The 17,625-nt window shown below is 34.9% G+C and overlaps 1 long non-coding RNA gene across 1 annotated transcript in view; it reads left to right on the top strand.

Moving 5' to 3' along the window:
* LOC144288335 (uncharacterized) overlaps positions 1-17,236 on the top strand; it is a 68,187-nt gene extending 50,951 nt beyond the window's left edge. The window contains exons 3-4 of the long non-coding RNA XR_013356287.1: positions 14,426-14,460; positions 15,278-17,236. This is a non-coding gene — a long non-coding RNA (uncharacterized LOC144288335). The remainder of the gene's footprint in view (positions 1-14,425; positions 14,461-15,277) is intronic.
* Positions 17,237-17,625: the final 389 nt, after the last annotated feature.

Raw genomic sequence — 17,625 nt, 5'->3', positions numbered from 1 at the left:
TCAAGTGTTTATCTTGAGAGTCCTTCTTGGCAATTCAATTCACACAGAAAAAAAATTAAAAATAAAAAAAGAAGTCTCTATGAATAGATGGGCAGAGTGATTGAGTTTTTATGCCAGAGGAGATGCTACATGTTTCAGGCAGTTTTTCTAGTATTATTATCCCAGAATGGACAAGTAACTCTTGCCAACATAATTCAATGCTTTACAAGCATAACACCATATGTATATGTCAGAGTCAAAGTAGGTTAAGCGTCTTAAATGTATCAAATAGTTTTGTGTTGATTGCTATGATTATGTATTTAATAAATGGTATCAATAGCCACTACATCAAAAAGCAATTTAGATGTCAAACATACTTGGAAAAAAAAGAAACCTTAAAAATTTCAAATTATTTGAAAGTGAAATTCTATTTTCTATCTATCTATCTACCTATTTATCTATGTAAATTTGATATTATCCCTTAGGAAATTGACCATTCTGCAGCATTTACCAGATGTGATGAAGGAGACAAAAACCAGAGTGAATCAGAGTAAATATTTTCCAAATGCCAAAGTTTAATAAAAGGATAACATTTTATGTTTTCTTTTGTTGTTGGAGAGGAGAAAGATTTCATGAACGAACAGAAAATTACCAGAATCATTTGGAACATTTTTTTTTCCTTTCTTTTCTTTTAATACCTTGGATAGAATCTAAAGATTGTGACTCACTATATCCGAGAGGTTTTTCAGGATGTATAGGCTTGGAAATCCTAGTTAGACAGCATACATCTTCAAATCAGGAATTAGACTTGGTCTGCTATAGTAGGCCCTGTGCCTAATTCGGGACATGAGTTAAGGTAGGAACTTACTAAGAGTTGAATGAGTGGGAATATTCTCCACTGTAATAGCAAGTGACATTGCACTAATTGTGTGAATACTTACTGTCCTTATTCTTCATTTTCTTTTTTTTTAATTTTAAGATTTTATTTATTTATTTGAGAGAGAGCACAAAAGAGGGGGCACGAGAGCATGCACATGCCACAAGCAGGGGGTGGGAGCCAAGGGAGAGGGAGAAGCAGACTTCCTACTGATCTGGGAGCCCAATGTGGGGCTCAATCCCAGGACCCTAGGTTCATGACCTGAGCCAAAGGCAGATGCTTAACCAACTGAGCCACCCAGGTACCTCTATTCTTCACTTTCTTACTAACTATATCTCCAGTGTTGTGGACACATACTACAATACAGAAAAAGCTAATGATTATTTATTTAAGGAACAGAATGCCTTAGAATGCTAATGTTTCTGTCTGAGAAAAGAGACATAGACCCTGTAAAATCTGTAATCAAGCTTTATGTTTTTAAGGTATCATTTTATCCACTCATGGGGATGTTTTCAGCAACTTGAGCCCTTTGTCCTCACAGATTTATCTCACTCAGATTTTCAGGGTTTTTAAAAAAATATTTATTTATTTATTTTTATCAGGGAGAAAGAGCATGTGCCAGAATGAGCAAAGTGAGCAAGGGGCAGAGGAAGAGGGATAAAATCCCAAACAGACTCTCCCCAGAGCATGGGGCCCAACTTGGGCTGGATTTCATGACCACAAGATCACAACCTGGGCCAAAATCAAAAGTCCAATGCCTAACTGACTGAGCCACCCAGGTGCCCCTCTGATCCAGATTTTCCATAGTAGTATCATGTTCCTTATTGCAGGAACTGGACAGACTTTGGAATCTGATAACCCACACCCAAAATACTGTTAGTAATTAGAGAAACACATTTTTAAAATTGGATTTCAATCTTTTAGTTTTCGTTTATCTACACTCTTATTTCATGTTATTATGTGCTAACATAAAACATTACAGTACCTTATTACATGTGCTTTCAGCAGAAAAGGATGAGATGTTAAATTTTTTCATTCATGCAATGTTAACTATAATTTGATCAGATGATTAAGATCTCAAATATAGAGAAGCTAGGGATGCAAATATAGATTATTTTGTGACTGTGTGAGCCACAGACTTTATGATTCCAAATATCTTTATTTGACACATTATGTAATTTTACACCTTGTTATTCAAAGTTAAACTCAAGATTACCTCCATAATCGATAAATGAATCTTTGTCCTGTTTGAATTGATATCAACTGACAATGTGCATGAATGTTTGCTTATCTGTATAGTGTTATCCAAATATAGTTTTGTTTCCTTTGAAAGCAATTAAGAAGTACCAGGGTTCTACTTTGGAAACATATATTCTAAGGTCTTAAATAAGTTAAAGACCTTCTTTATGAAGGTTTTTGAAATATAAGGAGCTTAAAATTAAGAGATGCCCCATTTGTATCTATAATATGGCCTTTCAGGGAAGTAGTGCTTACTAAGGAAGATACTATATTGGAAAGGAATCTGATGCTGGAGATGACCCATGAATATATATTTTTTAAGATTTTATTTATTTCAGAGAGAAAGTATGTGTACATGAGTGGAGTGGGGGGCAGAGAGGGCCAGAGGGAGGGGGAGAAGAAGACTCCTCCCTCAGTGGGGAGCCAGACATGGGGCTCGATACCAGGTGCCAGGATCATGAACTGAGCTGAAGGCAGACGCTTAACTGACTGAGCCACCCAGGCATCCCATGACCAGTGAATATTAAAACCTAGATATCCAAGGCAAAGACTGATCAGAAATCATGAGGCATGATGTTAAAAGTCTATAAGAAAATGTCAGGGATAACTGGGTCACCTCCTCCTTGTTTTTTAGTCACTATATTTAAGCTTTTTTGAACCATCACTCTAGAGGTGCAGGGGAGGTAGGATTGTAATTCAGACGTCCTCAGTCCCTCTGGTCCTTTCCATAAAAGTTTGTGCCATTCTCTCAGGACTATATTCCTCAATGTTCCACCTCATATCTTGTCCAGTATGACTTCTAATTACCCTAAAAGCACATAGATGTTATATACTAGTGTGTAGATGCTCAAGCCATACCTTTTGTGACTTACTTTGCACTTCCTTGACATAATTTTATTAATTGTTTCTTTATTTTATTGAGATATTGGTTGACATGCAATGTAACATTAGTTTCAGGTATATAGCACAGTGATTGGACAATTCTATATGTTATGCTATGCTCACCACAAGTATAGCTACCACCTGACAGCATACACTATTATAATACTATTGACCGTGTTCTCTATGTTGTGCCTTTTATTCCTGTGGCTTAATCATCCTATAAACCATAAGCCTGGACCTGCCTCTCCCATTTTGTCCATCCCCCCTTCCCCAACCCTTCTCTCTGTCAAGCCATACCTTTCATCCCAAAGGTACTTTACCCAAATCTTTAATATTCAAATCATTTTTCAAAGCTTTGTGGAAATACCACCTCTTCTGAGGGTTCCATAGAATCTTAGTTGAGTTATAATACTCTCCTCTGTGTTTCTTTAGCTTCCTAAGTATACTTATACAATAATCATTCTCAATCTTATCTAAAATTGAAGTCATGTTAGACATCTGGGCCCACACTCTAAGATTCTGTATTAATTAGGCTGAGTTGCTGTCTGGGCATTGGGATATTTAAAAGCTTCCAAAGTAATGCTAATGTATAGCCAAGGTTGAAAATCACCATTCTATGGGTTTATATTATTATATTGAAACATTCTGTTTGTATGTCTGGAATTTTCCTGTAGTCAAGAATTAAGCCATTTTAAAATTTTTTCCTCAGAGTCTAGCACAGAGGTCTTGCCAGATAGCTTTTACATGCTCAAAAACAGTTGATTACATAAGCCTCATTAATTGGGAAGAGACGAGAAAGAGCCTAATTTGAGGCAGACATGGGATATCTCTAAGAGGTTGAATGTGAATAGAAAGAGCAGAATAGTGGGTGAGGGCTATTTGGTAGAAAGAGATTGTTTCCTGTCTTATAACATGGTTTGTATATTTCTGAGTAGAAAGTAAGTGAGTGAGAAAGCAGTAGAGACTGAAAGCCTCCTGGAAGAGTGTGGTTATTTTAGAAAATAGGAGGAAGAGGGAACTCTGGATTCAGAAACATTTGAACTCATACAGGCAGCTGAAACATGGCCCATAAATCCCAAAGACCAATTTAGCAGTCACCACACTGACCCAATACAGAGCAATATCTTTTAGGAGTCAAAACATTGCCACCATTGGCTTTATTCTGAACAAGCAAATCCAACAAAGTATAAGAATTTCTAAGGATACTAATAAAAGTGAAATGAAAACAAGTGTGAACTGAAAACTTAGGGAATTGAATCTTTAAAAAGCAATACATGTATGCCTTCTTGGTAAAGGACTTTATTCTCCATTTCCTCATTTATGTTTTTATTGTTGTTGTTTCTCTTGTACTCTGATTCTGCTCCCTGCTTCTTTCTATCTTTATAAAGAGTCCTCTGAGATATTTAATTTGCAGAGCACTGGAGAAAACATTTAACTGAAAATTGAGGAAGTAAACTGAAATTTAAGCAATGACCTTCCCTTTCCTAAGACATACACACATGTAACAGATTTATAGGCCTTATTGTAAACATTCTGCTACATCTTTCCTCCACCTGCTACAAGGAGTTAGAGAATCTGCTTTTAACAAGAAAGATAAATTCACCAAATGTCACTGAGCCTCAGGGGGATCAGAGATGGTAAAACAAGTAGTTTAATGTTCTGATTTCCTTTTTCTAATGCATGTACTGTGTTATATTTTCAACCCAATCTCTGAAAGCACACAGCTGAGTCTGGCCTCTGCGTGGGCTAAGGAACATTTGGACCAATGAATCCAGCAGATAAATAATTGCCCTCTTATTTGTAGGTCCTCTTATTGGGAAGGAATAATGTCAATAGATGAGGATGCAATTTCGTTACACTGGGAAAGGATTATTTGTCCATAGTATAACAATGGTATTTAAACCCACTTTTATTATTTGTATGGTGGTTTCCTTTAAGCCCTATTTATTTCTGTTGGTGTTTTTCAGAGCTGACCATTAGTACAGTAGAACAGGCTATTAATAAGCACTAATAATCTTCAAGGCACTGTAGCTAGTGTGCCTTCTAGACCTCACAAGTTACTGCTATAGATGGATATGAAATGCCCTTGAATCTGAGGCATATGTAGAACACCTATGAATGTCACTGAGTCTGACAAGAAGAAGGAAGAAAGCGAGAAGGTCCAAAAGCTTAAAACTGAGAAAGCTAGTTAGAAAAACAGGAAAAAGAGGAGGAGAAGGAGAAGGGATGGGAGAGAAAGAAGGAAAGAGAGAAGGGTGGACAGAGAGAGAGAGGATGGAAGAAAGAGAGAGAGAGAGAGGGAGGGAGGGAGAGATACAGCAAGCTACAACTTAGAGTACTCAATTTGATTAAAGGGAAATTCTGGACATGAAATGTAAAGGAAGCTTTCAAATATTGTTGCAGCATTTTGACAGGGGAAAGAAAGTAAGAATCAATAGCACAAAGGTGATAAGTTCAGGAAACATAAAAATTTTAGTTGTGGATAGCGTGTGCCATGCATTTTTTTCATCTGTTTGATCAGTGTCCAGATCGGCTAGCATTGTCACTTTTGGGGCTCATGGGAAAGGGGATGCCACTGGAGATAAGCTTGACACATGGGAATAGGAATATGGCTTAAAACAATTCAAGTCTGAAGTGGACTTTTCTGGATTGTTGTGTCTAAATACTTTGGTTCAGATAATGCCACTCCTTTTGATTTTATTATTTATGCAATAAGAGGCTTTCAAACTATATATAAAGAAAATAGTTCTCACAGCTATTTCTAAATGGCTTAGAAAAGTAGATACAGAGATATCAGGAGAACAGTATAATAAACCAGGAAATTGTTAATAAGAGCAGAATACTTTCTTTATCCACCATTTAAACTTTCTCAAAGAGGAACGTTCTAAATAATTATAGCTAAGTTTCATAAGTAGATTTCTTTGATTTTAGAGTAAACTAAGTATATTTAAAATATGTTTAATATGTTGTAACATATTGAATTAGCTCAGTTGGGATGGTGTGTGTGTGTGTGATTTGTGTATATATGTGTATATATATGATTTGTGAATAATATGTTTTAAGGGCTAGATATGAAAAATATCAGGCAGGCAGACTTAATAATAATTTAAAATCAAACTCATCCCCACTTAACATCTAAATGCTTATCTCTCCATAAATGAGGATATTTCAATACTTCCTGATCGCTACTCTGATTCTTTTATCCACTTGATGCTGTCATCATTTTGTTCAACTATCTTGAATTACTCCTCACTTATTTTCCAATAAATCCATATTCCATAATTCAAAGTTGTAGGTTCTTCTTAACTTTATATTCACCTATATGACTGGCATACTTCCACATTTTTCCAATACAAATCTTCTTGTATCTTGGATAGAATATTCAGTATTCAGAGAACGTAATTCTTGTTTTCCTGATTACACTGTGCTCATGTTCATATGGTTCTCTGTGTCAGAAGCTCTTTCTATGTACTCATTTTTGTCTTTTGGAATTTTATCCATTTGCCCATCCACAAATAAAGTGGCTCTTATTTCTTCTTCCTCCTTTATTTGAGTATAGTTGACACACAATGTTACATTAGTTTGTTATACAACATAGATATTCAACTTCTCTATATGTCATGCTGTGCTCACTGCAAGTGTAACTACCATCTGTCACCATACAATGATATTTCAATATTGTCAACTACATTCCTGATGCTGCACCTTTCATGTCCATGACTTAATTCATTTCACAACTGGAAGCCTGTATATCCTCTCCTTTACCCATTTTGACTCTTTCCCACCACCTTCTCTCTGGCAGCCATCAGTTTGTTCTCTGTATTTGTGGGTTTCTGCGTTTTGTTTGTTTATGTATTTGTTTTTGTTTGTTCAATTGTTTTTTAGATTCCACATATAAGTGAAATCATATAGTATTTGTTGTTCTTTGTCTGACTTATTTCACTTAACATAACGTCCATGTGGTAAATGAAATGAACTCATTTTTTATGGCTGAATAATATTCCATTGTGTGTGTATGTGTATATTCCATGTATCTCAATATGTATATATATGTGTGTGTGTGTGTATATATATATTATATATATATATTACATATATATACATAATATCTTCTCTTTCCATTCGTCTATTGATGGACTCTTGGGTGGCTTCCATTTCTTGGTTCTTATATATAATGCTGAAAATATAGTTTTCTATTGAATCAGGGCATTCTTATTTTTCTTCATGAATCAGAAGCCTCTAATAATTAAATGTCGAGATTTTAATTCCTCCTCAACACTCCTTATCAACAAGAGTTACTAATTCTCCATTCATCACACAGAAATTCATTGAGTAGCTACTTTGAACTTGTCATGGTGTTTGGTACTAGAAATATTGAAAACATAAAATAATTTTTTCATAGTCCTTGATTTTCAGCCATTTCATTTCAGTTACGTGTATGCATTTATATTGTTTCTGCCTACTGCTAAAATATTAGATATCTGGGGACAGGAATTTTATCCTAGTCATATTTTTTGGCACTCAACGTCTTTTATAGTACTTGGCACATAGAAATTCTTTGTTATATGTTTGTTGAATTGAATTGAAATGACTGGATTCAAAGTCAGTTTAAAAAGGACTTAATATGTTTATAGTAAAGGATTGATCTGGCATCTGCTGAAATATGTGTCCAACACTTTAGGTTAATTTTCCATATTTCTTAGTTCATCCTTAGGTAGCATAGTACTATATAGATTGAAGAATTTATTTCCATTTTCATCTGAATTTTATAATTAAACTGCCTGTGTGAATGTTTTCCATTGGTGCTGAATTGTTTATTTACTCTTCTTAGGATATCAGCCCTAAATATTTGACCAATCCTTTAATCTGGTTTACTAAAACCTACTTTATTCTATATATGTATTTTTATAAAGCAATCATCACTAGGATGCTTTTCCTAGTTAAATACTTTAGAGATGCTTGGGGTGACATATACACTAGGTTAAAGTGTTTCTTAGAACACAAAATTTATATTTCACATCAGTTTCCAGCTGTTCTATTGTAAGGGAAAGTGAATGATACTGAACCAATTATGAAATCATGTGTCACTCTACTAGTGATGAAAAATGGGCTAGACACAAAATGTCATCAACTCTACTAAGTACAGACATTCCATCAACCTTAGGAACTGAGTGAGTATTTCTAGGCAGCCAGACTTGCTTAATGGCTGTCAGGTGTGCACTGAAAACTTGGTACTCCCTGAGGGGCTTGGTAATAATCTATCAAGATTTAAGCTGGTGTACCTTTCAACATGCATAGATCATTTGGCAACATCCTCAGACTGGTATACTGTCAGTTGGGTATTCACTGGATTACAGTGATTGAGCAAGTATTTACCTCTGGACCACAGGGCACAGAGGAACTTACAAGGTGAGAGGAAAACTCAGCAAATCTCTTCATAGAAGAACAGCTGTAAGAGCAAACAGATGGCTGTAGGGGTGTCAAAATAATGTCACACCCTTATGGGAAAAAGCCTATAGAAATTTAAAGTAAGTATCACGCCAAAAATGTTTCCTCCCCTAGCATGAAGGAGAGAAAGAAGTCTTTGGAAATATCTATCTAATCTAAGCTTTAGGCCACATTTTGATATTCATATGCCTTTTGGAATGCCAGAATGCCTCGATTGTCCCATTTATGATTGGGGGAAGGAGTAATAGAGGATTTAAGATTAACGCTAGTAGTAGCAATAGGAAGGGAATTTAAAACATATAGTTGTGTTTATTTTATAAAAATAGAAAAAGAAACAATGCTTATAGAAAGGCTTATTCTCATGTGCATGTATAAAATAAATATTCGTTGAATTGCTTAAGGTAAATTTTGAATTCCATGTTTATCTAATCAGTTCTACATTTCTTTCTTGCATATCTCTCTTTCACCTTGTTGAGGTATAATCCAAAGTGTAAACCTAAGTAGAAAAAATCCTCACAGTGAAAAATCTTGAAAAAATATAATTTATTATGATCAAATCAGTAATATTAATAAGACAAAGCTCTTGAATGCATATTACTCTGTACCTGTCTCTATAATGGGTGCCATTATATTTTACATTATTAATTCTCTCTACACCTTAAAAAATAGGTACTATCTTGTCCCCATACTTTACAGATATGTAAACTAAGGTTCAGCAGATATAAGTAATTTGCCCTAGTTATATCACTAACTAGGTAAAGATCAGATTTGAATCCTAGAAGTCCAGAAACTGCTGCATCCTCAACATATAGATAGTCTCTTGTTATTAATTGAGATCATTCTATCCTATTCATGAGCAGACACAAAAGTTAACTATAAAACCTCTCAAGTTTGCATACCTTGTCTGTTTCTTCCCTTTCTTTGAAAGTCTCTACACTAAATTTGTGATATTTAGAAGCTATGATTTAAAAAGTCAGTATTTTTCCTTTTTTATATTATTCATTAACTTAACAAAAAGAGTTATTGAGTATGAGGCAATCTAACAGGTGTTGGAGAAATACTCCTGAAAGGAGTGCTGCCCACCCTTCAGAGGCTCTTGGTGGGGGAGGCAGGGCAGGCACAGATTTCCTAGGTGTTACACAGCACAAGGTCTTTGAGAGGCTGTAACACTTGAGCAAATTGAAATGAAAGGCTCTACAGGAGAGGCCTCTCCGGGTAGGTTGCATTTCAATTGATGTTTGAAGGAGAGGCTGGAGTCAGCCAGGAATTTTGGTAAATTACATGAACAAAAGGACCAGGAGTCACCAGAAACCTCCTGGCTGCTTGATTCAGCAGATGCTTTATCCCTTAGTGTCTCCGGCTTCTTTAGTGTTCATGCTTGACTGTACCCTTATCATCTGCTCTGGTTGCTCTTGCTCACTCTCCTCTTCCCTACAACCACACATTAAATATTGATATTCCTCACAATGATCACGTAGGCCCTTTTCCCTTCTCACTCTTTCCCTCAGTAAGTTCGTCCATTCCTTTAGTTCCAGTTACGAGGGACGTATTGGTGATACTCATATCTGGTGCAAGTTCTCTATCTGAAGGCATGTCTTTCCTCAGTTTCTTAAACTGGACATTGAGCCTTACTCTTGACTTTGGTTTCTCTCTCCCCCTCCCCATATCCAATCAGTCAACAAGTCTTAAATATTAGTACTTTATATTTGTATAAATATTACTCCTTTTATTCTCACCTTCTATGACCTATCATCTCTTGTCTAGAATACTACCCAGCATCAAACTGTTTTCTGTGGGCATGACTCTTTTATCACCTAATTATTACTTTTTCAAAGAATCCAGAACATCCTCTTAAAAGCACAAATCTTTTAATGTTACAATTTGCCCATAACCCTTAAGATACTTTTTATGGAGTAACACATTTTAGAAATGATCATAGCTGTATTAGAAATATTTCTGTTATAAGTTACAGAAACCACATCAAACTCAACTCAACAGGGAGGGGAATTTGTTGGCTATCACAGCTAAAGAGTTCCAGGATGATTTTCAGCCATCATTAGATTTAGAAAATCAATTAATTAATCAAGTAATGAATTAATTAATTTGAGCTTTGCTAATAGCTCTTCAATCTGTATTGGTTTTATTTTCAAGTTCGCCCTTCCTCAAAGAGGTTAAAGATGAACTTGAAAGGCGCAAGCTTTTAGTCAATCTGCTTAAAATGCATAACATAAATTGTTACTCGCTTTCTGAATTGCACCAATAAAAGTCTAGCTTAATTCGTGGACAGCAATGATTTGGGAATGAGAGGGACTCACTTAAAACCCATGCACTGAGATTAGAAAAAGATTGCCCATTAAAAATAAAGACTGTTTCTAATGCACAGGTACAAATGGTCAAAACTGCCAGATGTCTACTACAAAGATGGGTAGAATTATTCATGATACTGTGCTTGCACACATGTCTGTTATATGCAGACACTTCCAAACACATTTTGACGTCACTTCTTCCCAGAAGCTTCCCTGGCCTTCTCTCTGTAACTTAGTGTTCCTCTATTGCTTAATTACCAGCCTACCTTCCCTTCCTAAATATTAAGGTCAGGCCTCATTTCTTCTCCATAGCTGCATCCCCAGAACTCAGCACAGTTCTTGGACTTAAAAACTCCAAATAAATAACCTTGGAAAAATTACCAAACATCCCAGAGTTTATCTACCGCATTACTGGAACAACATATTACTAACAAAGTTGTTCTGTGCTTTCAAAAAGACAATATTCATAAAGCATTTAATGCAGTGCTTCACATAGTTAGAAAGTATATAATAATTTCCTTTCTTCCTCCCTTTAAAATTGAAATAATTCTGTCTTTTCCTATCATGAAGCTAAAACCCATCTAATCATAAAGGTATAATTGTTCTTATAGAGCAAAGTTCTACATGTTCTAGGCAAAGATGCAGGCCAAATTGAATACACACTGCCTACTTTTATTTGTATACTCTTAAAAAATGGTTGCTTTTAAAATAATTATATACTTACCTATAAAATATCCTTGACTTTGTCCCTGGTATCTCAAAGCCTAAAATATTAGCTCTGTGGTCCTTGAAGTAAAAGTTTGCTGACTCTTCCTCAGGCATTCCATAATTAGTTTATATGGGATTGAGAATTCAAATTCAATAATCCTTTACTGAGTAGGGCTTAATGATTACTAAAGACACTTTTATCTTTCAGTTTATAATTTTTTTGTTCATCTTAACTTATTTTGGAAGTCTTATAAGTTATATTATTAAAAGGACAAATAATTAGTAAGTGTGCTCTGAGACAGTGATGCTCAACTTTTTTCCCTCTTGGATATTTTTGAAAGTCTGGAATTTCTCTTTGGATAAATGCATGTATACAAACTCACTGAAATTTTCATAGATTTGCCATCAGAATTTCGCTTCTCTGTTTCCTATCTGCAAACTATGTAAAAATCAAGGACCATAAATTAGAATTTGAACTCTGTTTCTGTTGCCAAAAATTTAGTTGCTTATCAAGAGTGATAATGAATGCAAAATTCATAGAGACAGAATTTTTCTATTTGCATTATTTGTCTATTTTCCTTTTAGAGACAGGAAGCGAGCTGGCCTCAATAAGAAATTGTTTGATAGACATTACTGAGTCTGAAGTTGATTTTACTTGCTTTTCTTCCTTCAAATGGCAAGATATTTTAAAAAGTAAATTATGAATATGGGACATATAGGAAGCTATCTAATTGGATTGCCATCCTTCATCTTTCATTTGAATATTAGGGAAGCAAAATATTCATGTCAAAATAAAACTCTTGATAAAGCTTTCAGGATTTTACTTAATGCACTCGAACCTCATAGGTTTGGCTCCATTTGCTGAAGCTGAAAATAGCTAGCAAATGGCTTTCCAGCACTGCCTGAGTTTTATTGTATTTCTGTTCTGTTTGTTGGCATGTATATAGAGGGATGACATCATTTCTATTAAATCTTTCTCTTATTAAGAAACTTATTTTCAGTTTTTCTTACAGTTACCTTTGTTTCATCTTATCTGCCATCTGGGTGTTGTAGGATAAGAATGCAATTTAAAAATTCCTTCAAAAATGAAAGTAGAAAAAGGCAAAATAGCTAGAATAAATGTTTAAAGTCTCATACATACACATATAATGAAGCATGAGAATGTGTCTAGGTATGTCTGTGCCCAGCCTCATGCATACATGTCTGTTTCGCAATATAAAATTAGTTCAGCATCTACTTGAGGGAACTATGGGAATTCCAGAGGAATGTACCCATAGAAAGCATTAATTTAACGTTTCAATTATTTACTTAAATTTTAGTTAGTTAACATACAGTGCAATATTAGTTTCAGGAGTATAATTTAGTGATTCTTCACTTACATTTATCCCCTGCCCCCTGCCCCCCTCCCTTCCAGCAACCCTCAGTTTCTTCTCTATAGTTAAGACTCTCTTTTACTGTTTGCCTCCCTCCTTCTCTCTCTCTTTTTTTCTTTCTCCTATGTTCATCTGTTTCATTTCCTAAATTCCACATATGAGTGAGATCACATGGTATTTGTCCTTCTCTAACTTATTTGACATAGCATAATACTCTCTAGCTCCACTCATGTTGTTGCAAATGATAAGATTTATTTATTTTTTTATGGCTGAGTAATATTCCTGTGTGTATGTGGGTGTGGGTGTGTGAGACATACACCCCACTTCTTCTTTATCCATTCATTAGTGGATGGACATTTGGGCTCTTTCCATAATTTGGCTATTGTTGATAATGTTGCTATAGACATCTGGTGCATGTGCCCCTTTGAATAAGTATTTTTGTATCCTTTGGGTAAATACCTAGTAGTGCAATTGCTGGATCATATTTTAACTATTCTACTTTTTAACTTTTTGAGGAACCTCCATACTGTTTTTCAGTGGCTGTACAAGTTTGCATTCCCACCAACAGTGTAAGAAAGTTTCCCTTTCTTCACATCATCACCAATATCTGTTGTTGACTGTGTTGTTAAAAGGAAACAAAAACTGAATCTTCCCTGTCCTGTAGGACAAAAAAGGGAAGATGAATTCTAGAAAATGTAAGCTTTCTAGATAAGACAAAAATCTTTATTTTGCAGTACTTTGGATAAGTATACATTTGGGAAAACAGAATTTCTTTGAGCCACGAGGGCTAGTGTGTATCTCACCAGAACGGAAGGCTCCAGGAAAGCACAAGACTGTGTCTCTGTGGGATTCTTCACTCCCTCCCTTTCCTAACACCATTTCTAAGTTAGGATTAAGCCTTTGCAATTCAATACACATTCATATGAATTTTTGGTGAAGTATCATGGAAGGCCCATGGGAGATATAAAGATGAAAAAATAAGCCTTTGTCTTTAAGGTACTAATCATACCAAGGTTGAGAAAAACGATATACAGGAATAATTCTAATAGAAAGCATGTTAGTATTTCTAAAATTAAAAGCAGAAATTTGCCTCAAATTTGCCTCAAGTCGTAAAAATGTCCCAGAATAAAAGGACAAACTTTTTGAGAAGAATTTTTATTGAACTCTATTTAATCCTGACTCGTTAGGAACAATTGTGTATGGTTTGGCTGTTACATTTAGGATTGCTTTCTTTCCCCCAAGAAGACACTCAGCTTCTACTAAAGCCAGTTTTCTAGCATTTTAAATCTTCAGTATATAAAGCCAATTTAGAATCCCTGACATAGAACATAGCTTCTTGCTACTTAGTCTTTTCAGAGACTAGTTGAATGATGTTACTTATAACAACTTAGTTCCTGTTCTTCCACTTTGCAATAGATACAATGCAAGAAAAGTCAAGTCAATCTGATTGGCTCAAATGCAAACAAAATGTCAAATGATTTCCTGAAATGATGAAGAAAAAGATAGAAATAGAAAATAAAGACTTTGTTACCAATTCCTATCACAAAATAATAGATTTTCCTGGTCTAATTGGTCTAGAAACTGAAAGGAAATTTTGTTATTTTTAAATTCAGGTCCTGTTCAGTACCACTTTGAGGAAAACAAACAGGTAAAGGAAGACTATTAAATCTTTGCCTCTAAACTTCAGTGCCTTTAAAATAAACAGTAAGTGGTTATGTTCCTAACTTATATCTTTCTTTCCAGGTGAAGAATTGTTTTTATATTTATTTGTGAAACTCATGTTGAAAACTAAAGTGGCCTTTTGAACATTAAAGAACATTGTGTGAAGAGACACATTCCAAACGTTGAGTTTCTTTCATTTCTTTTGTGTCTCTTCACACAAAAAGAGTTTTATGATTTTTGACATTTGCTTAGTTTATACCTTTACCTATACCTGGGAAATTGACTTCAGGCTGGGGTAAGTTCAATTTCTTTTCACTATCATTTAGACAGAGTTGTCATTTTTGTAATTGACAACTGAGAGTAATAAGCATATAAAATGTTTATTTTATAATGTTCAAGAATTTAAAAATATATATCAAATAAACAAATGCATATGCAAATAAACATCACGTTTTATTCTTCAGAATGGCTACAGTCTTCACTGAAATTTAGTGAAGATATTAATAAATGACGTTTACAGATTGTTTTAAAAATAATTTTACAGTCCCTTACATCTCTTAAAGCAGAGCCTCTTCCATGGATTTATGCATTTATCCTATGATGAACTGTGATTGTAGGACACTTGATTAAATTCTAGATGTAATTGTATTTAAAATATAATAGTATTAAATATATTCAATGTGATAGTATTTAAATATATTCTGTGTGTATATGTTTTTGATGGGAGGATATTTGAATAATCTCAATAATAAATAATTTAAATAGTAATTTTATTTTTTTTAATTTTTATTTATTTATGATAGTCACACACAGAAAGAGAGAGGCAGAGACATAGGCAGAGGGAGAAGCAGGCTCCATGCACCGGGAGCCCGACATGGGATTCGATCCCAGGTCTCCAGGATCGCGCCCTGGGCCAAAGGCAGGCACTAAACCACTGCACCACCCAGGGATCCCAAATAGCAATTTTATATGAAAGCTGGCATTTGTTTCAAAACTTGTTCACCTTCCTCAGCTATTTATATCTGCCATCCTATTTATTCATCTCTCTCATTTTCTACAGATAATCTTTACTAGAAAATGATTTGGCAGTTTCTTATAAATACACTTTACCATGTTATCCAGGAATCCTACTCCTGGAATTTTACCACAGAGGAATGAAAACTTATGTTCACACAAGAAAAGTTTCATGAATGTTCATTGTCTATTTGTGATAGCCAAAACTTGTTAACAGTCCACGTGTTCTTCAGTGGGTGAATGAATAAACAAATTATGGTTCATTCATACAGTTGACTACTACTCAGCAATAAAAAGGAACAAATTATTATTAACACGACAAATTGGATGGATCTTAAGGGCATTGCAATAAATGAAAAAAAAAATCTCTCAAAAGGTTATACATTGTATGACTCCACTTACATAATATTCTTGCCAAGACAAAGTTATAGTTCTGCAGATGAGAAGAGTGGTCCCCAGGGGCTGGGGCGAGGAAAGGTGTTTGTCACTGTGAAAAATAGCCTGAGGCAATTTCTTTGGGGTTGATGACTCAGCCTTGTTTTCTGATTTCTGGTGGTATTTACATTAATCTATACATGTGATAAAATTTGAATGAACTGTACAACAACTGTTGAAATCTAAGTAAACTTGTAGTTTTGTTAATAGAACTGTATCAATGACAGCTTCTTGTTTTTAATAATTGTACTTTGGTTGCATAAAATGTTATTCAGAGAAACTGGGTAAATAATACACAGGGACTCCATTTTTCTTTGCAACTTCTGTGTTAACCTACAATTATATATATTTAATTAAAAACTTTCACATGGTACTTTCTCATCTAACACCTGCATGCATACTATTTTCCTTGTGTCCTGTTACACTTGAGAAGCACTCCTCTTCCCATCTTAGATCAGGCTCTTCACATGAGCTTTGCATCCCATCTCTTTACAACTTATCAATAGTCTTATCCCATCAATTATTTATAAATTTTGCTCTCAGCTGGATCCTTCTGGTAAGTTTATAAACTTGCTCAGAATATCTGCCATTAAAAAATAATGTTTCCTTCGTTTGACCTCATATCCCTTTGCAGCCATATGTTATCAATTTTCTCCCCATTTTCAAAGCCAAACTTCTGAAATATGTGAAAATGTGTATACATTCACAGAACCTAACTCCTCACATGCCACTTTTCTTGCAACCTACACCAGTGCTCAAAGGGGAGGGGGAGCCACTAATCATGGGAGAAAGGACCTGAAAAGGGTGATTATCAACATTCACACCACTAAATCCAGTGGACTTTCTCCCACCATTTTCCATAGGTCTCATTTTATAGGTCTTTGTGTGATTATTTGATTAATATCTATCTCATCACAGCTGACATTAGAGATTATCTTTTTTTGTTACTGTACTAGAACATGGTAGATGTCCAATTGTTTAAGCATAAATTAGCATCTACACATAGTCATGCAAGATATAATTCTCTAGCTCGGAGAAATTTGTTACTGCAGTGTGAATATGTATGCATATACACTCTTGATTTGAAATATCCACTTGGTAATCTTAAGTGCATCTGAAGATTATCATCTTCAAGATTGAATTTAACATGTTTTCCTTAAAATGTATTCATACCTGGACTCCTGGGTGGCTCAGTGGTTGAGCATCTGCCTTCGGCTCATGGCTCGATCCCGGGGTTCTTGGATTGAGCCCCACATCGGACTCACTGCGGGGAGCCTCCTCCTCTCTCTACCTATGTCTCTGCTTCTCTCTCTGTTTCTCTCATGAATAAATAAATAAATAAAAATCTTTTAAAAACTGTATTCATGGCCAGTGTTCTTAATGTTAAGGAATACCACCTACAGGCATCTGGTTATACAAGTCTGAAATGTAGCTATTCCGACCTTGATGAACTATAATATCTAAAGTATCCTCCAGTCTTTCAGTGTTTATCTCCTAATATCTTCAATATTAATTAAAAGAAGCTTTTCCTTTTTTTGAAATGCTACTATATCCTTTCACCTATCATTTCTCATTCAAAGGGTAAGTTCCTCCTAATTTGTCTTTCAATTTCTACATATTAGTATATATAAATATATTAATACATGCATGATATGCATATCAATACCATGTATGACCTATTATACTGTTATATATAACTGTA

The sequence above is a fragment of the Canis aureus genome, chromosome 18, assembly GCF_053574225.1.
Source record: "Canis aureus isolate CA01 chromosome 18, VMU_Caureus_v.1.0, whole genome shotgun sequence".
NCBI lineage: Eukaryota > Metazoa > Chordata > Mammalia > Carnivora > Canidae > Canis > Canis aureus.
Note: the sequence above shows the minus strand (reverse complement) of the source record. Positions and strands in the feature narration are given on the sequence as shown.